This window comes from Larimichthys crocea, chromosome XIII (assembly GCF_000972845.2).
Source record: "Larimichthys crocea isolate SSNF chromosome XIII, L_crocea_2.0, whole genome shotgun sequence".
Lineage (NCBI taxonomy): Eukaryota > Metazoa > Chordata > Actinopteri > Sciaenidae > Larimichthys > Larimichthys crocea.
This window is the reverse complement of record NC_040023.1, coordinates 35,574,877-35,578,872: the sequence shown is the minus strand read 5'-3', so window position 1 is coordinate 35,578,872 and position 3,996 is coordinate 35,574,877. Positions and strand designations below refer to the sequence as shown.

The 3,996-nt window shown below is 38.1% G+C and overlaps 1 protein-coding gene across 2 annotated transcripts in view; it reads right to left on the bottom strand.

The window, feature by feature from the left end:
* isg20l2 (interferon stimulated exonuclease gene 20-like 2) overlaps positions 1–910 on the bottom strand; it is a 5,400-nt gene extending 4,490 nt beyond the window's left edge. The window contains exon 1 of one of the 2 annotated variants that reach the window (XM_019264713.2): positions 804–910. The gene's annotated coding sequence lies outside the window, so the exon portion shown is untranslated. The other variant, XM_019264712.2, reaches the window with a different exon arrangement.
* Positions 911–3,996: the final 3,086 nt, after the last annotated feature.

Sequence of the window (3,996 nt, the reverse complement as noted above, 5' to 3'; positions counted from 1 at the left end):
AGACGTGGATCTCACAGGGCCAACACTGCAAACATATGATGACCTTATAGAGCTCTCCCACCATGTTCCAACACAACTTCATCAGTCAAACTTTATTTGTATAGCACTTTTCATGACTTTTTTTTCTATATATTACTTACTTACGAGTAATTTATCATCCAGCTTGTTGTGACAAGTGAATTTCCCCACTGTGGGATCATTAAAGCCTGTCTTATCTTATATTATATAAAATAATTTAAGGTGCTCAACCATAAAACACCTACAGCAGTAAAATGCAACAACAAAGCAGCAGTAATATTCATCCAGAAACATGATATATAATAATAATAATAAAACACTGACATGGACAGTGAGCACTTTTACTTTCGTTTCATTGGTAAATGAAACACTTTTACTTCAGGTGGACTAATTTCAAAGTGTAGTTTTATTCAATTAATGAAGGCAAATATGCAGTTATAACTGAATTAATGCAGCTTTAATTCATATTTAACAACCTGAAATACACTGGCTTCACCTTGCACACTGGTGTATAAATGTTTAACAGACTCCTGGCTCATTACAGTGCACAGACAAGTCAAATGCATCATTTTAAAATCCGTTAAAATGAATTAAAAGCTGTTAAATGTGTTAATTACCTGCCTGGCTGGTTCCCGTCGGCTCGGTTTGTTCAGCTGAGCGTGTTCGTGCACAGGTTTATGTGGACATCGAGAGATTTCCCGCTCAGGAAGCCTCTTTTTTTAAATAATAATAATAATAATAAAGTTTGTGAGATATTTTTTAAAATCAAACAAAAACAAACAGACCTGCAGCACGCTGCGGACCACGCGCGTCTTCCTGCTCACAACAAACTATCAACGTCCGGGTCATGCTGCATTCGAGGACAGACAGAAATGTGGGAATTATAGCAACACTTGCACTATTGACTGTCTCGTATGGAAGAGTGATTTCATGGAACATAATCCAGTTTGGCTTTGGTTAGGAACAGTCTATCTCGACACTGTGGTGGCCAGGGTCGAAGAGACCTATTGCTGCCTTCATAGACATAATAGATAACTTGTTGTTGACGTTCCAATCTGCGTCTCCAGACAATAACACCTTCTTCTTCTCCTTTCAGCTTTTCCCTTCAGGGGTCGCCACAGCGAATCAGTTGCCTCCATCTAACCCTGTCTTCTGCATCCTCTTCTCTCACACCAACTACCTTCATGTCCTCTTTCACTGCATCCATAAACCTCCTCTTTGGTCTTCCTCTAGGCCTCCTCCTGTCTGGCAGTTCAAAACTCAGCGTCCTTCTACCAATATATTCACTATCACCATCTCAGTCTGGCCTCTCTGACTTTATCTCCAAAACCTCTAACATGTGCTGTCCCTCTCCTGATCCTATCCATCTTGTTCACTCCCAAAGAGAACCTCAGCATCTTTATCTCTGCTACCTCCAGCTCTGCCTCCTGTCTTTTCCTCAGTGTCTCTAGACCGAACAACATCGCTGGTCTCACCACAGTTTTGTACACCTTTCCTTTCATAAAAACATTCTCTTTGACTAATTCTGGGCGTGTAGTATTTGTGGTGTTATCTTGGGGTTTAAAGTCGATCCACCAGCACGAGTTGGGCAGAATGTGAGACCGACTCAGGCACTTCTGATGAACTTTGAGAGTGTCTCTAATTCTGCTTGGCAAAGCGTCAATAAATAACACAGCATCAGACATCAGAGGCTCCTGAACACTTTCTTCCTTCCTGACCTCACCATTGACCTTTGACTTCAGCAATTTCTGCACAACAATTACTATCACAATTAATTAATTAAAACAAAGTTTATGCACACATTCATTTTCCGTAACAGCACAAACTTATACACACATAAACACACATAACTTATAAACTTGCAGGAGCCATATGAATATAACAAAAAAAGGAGCAATTTTTTTGCTATATAACTTCTTAATTTGAGGAACTTAACTGACTGTAACTGAGCGTGAACACCCATTGAACTAGTGATGTGTTGGTTGCGAACGAGCTGGTTTAAAGAGCCGGCTCTTTTAAGTGAATAATGGGAGTTGGCTCCTATCCACGAGCGATTCCGCGAGCCATTTTTTTTTTTTTTTTGGAAAGTATTACTGTGTACTACGTACATGCAATGAAAATAGCTTTGTTATATTAATTTATTTTTTATTTCTATGCTTAAGTTTTTATAGGCATTGTGTAAATTTAATGAAAACAATTGGCTACGGCATTTTATTGGTAGTGACATAACTTATAAACTTACAGGAGCCGTATAAATATAACAGAAATTAAACTAGTGATGTGTTGTTTGAGAACGAGCTGGTTTAAAGAGCCGGCTCTTTTAAGTGAACGATGGGAGCTGGCTCCTGTCCACAAGCTGTTTTTTGTTTGTTTTTTTGGAAAGTATGTGTGCTACGTACATGCATTGACAATACCTTACTTATATTTATTTCTTTTTTATTTCTATGCTTAACTTTTTATAGGCGTTCTGTAAATCCAATTAAAAGAATTGGCTACAGCATTTTATTGGTATTGAAAATGTAATTTTTACTTTTGACTATTTCAGTACAAAGAATGTATTGAATAATTTAGTGTATGCATATAAATCACAAGTCAAAACAGCGCTAAATTGTCTGAATTATTATAAGTGATAAAAAACAAAGAGTCGTTTGGGAGGGTTAGGTCTGGATAAAAACTCAGCGCTCACGATGAGCACAACCTTATGTTTAAGTCCTTTAATAGAACCAGAATAGGTTAATAAAATATAAAAAGAATAATTAAAAGGGATGAAAGTTTCAGAATAAGTAAAATCAAAGTAAAAGATGTGTGGGGTTGTAATAATGCAACTATCCAGAAAACAGGCCACCAAACGCCTGCGTTGGCTCCTACTGTGACGTGTTACTGTCCAAAGAAAGTCCACGTTGTTTTATGTTTCAAGTTTTATGATGTTTATTAACCACAAAGAATAAGAACAAACTTAAGTTGGCATAACGTGATGAACTAAACGAGATGAAACCATACAATACGGAATGATGAGGTGTAGTGAAACATAATAATAAATAGTGATAGATATTAACTGATGATAAGAAGTATTATTTGGTTTAACCCAAGACCATTTTTTAAGGCATGACGGTGACATCCCATAACAGCAGCTGTGCTATTGATGCACCTTGATGGTAAGAAAAGGCCAGAGCAGCAGAGGATGTAATGCTGTCTGTGACTGACAGGTTCACTCTTTCTAATAACTGTCTGGCCGAGAAAGCAGAGATAAGAGACAGTGTGAGATAGATTGAACGTGAGAAGGAAGAGTAAATCACGTGAGCGTGAAAATTCATCATTTCCAACCTGCTGGAGAAAATAACCTGTCATTTCTAATACATGCTTATCAGAGTAGTCGTCCAGCCCAGATTAAAACACATTTTATGACACTGAATTATGAACTCTGGTCCCGACACATCACACATTACCGGCTTCAAGAATCTAAAGTAAAGAGACAGCCTGTGTACTGTGTGTCAGTGATGAGTTGATGGTCTATTTATCACGGTCTTATCCGACATTAGCTAGGAGAAACATGACAGGCCACTATGTGCTGTGTGTGTACATGTGTTTGTGTGTGTCATAGAGAAACAAATGATTTTGTTTAACCCTGTAAAATAAACTAGAATCCATGAAGAAGAGCTGTTGAAAGTTTTTTGTCATCATGAATTATGTGGAGGAAATGTGACCTACTTTCAAAAAGGGAAACAAACCAGAAGGGGCTGCGTCAGGCAGAATAATGAGAGGAGTCTCATAGCAACATAGATGCTGGATTCAAACACACAATATGATACACGAGCTGTGACTTATCCCAAGAAACCATCCATGTTCTTATCTGTCAGCCTTATTACAAATTAGTCTAAATCAGACTATGAGTCTGCAGCCAAGTCAGCAGCTCCATGAAGCTATAGGACCTCTCAGTACCAACTTTTGCTTGCTGACAAGCTCACAATATTTACACTA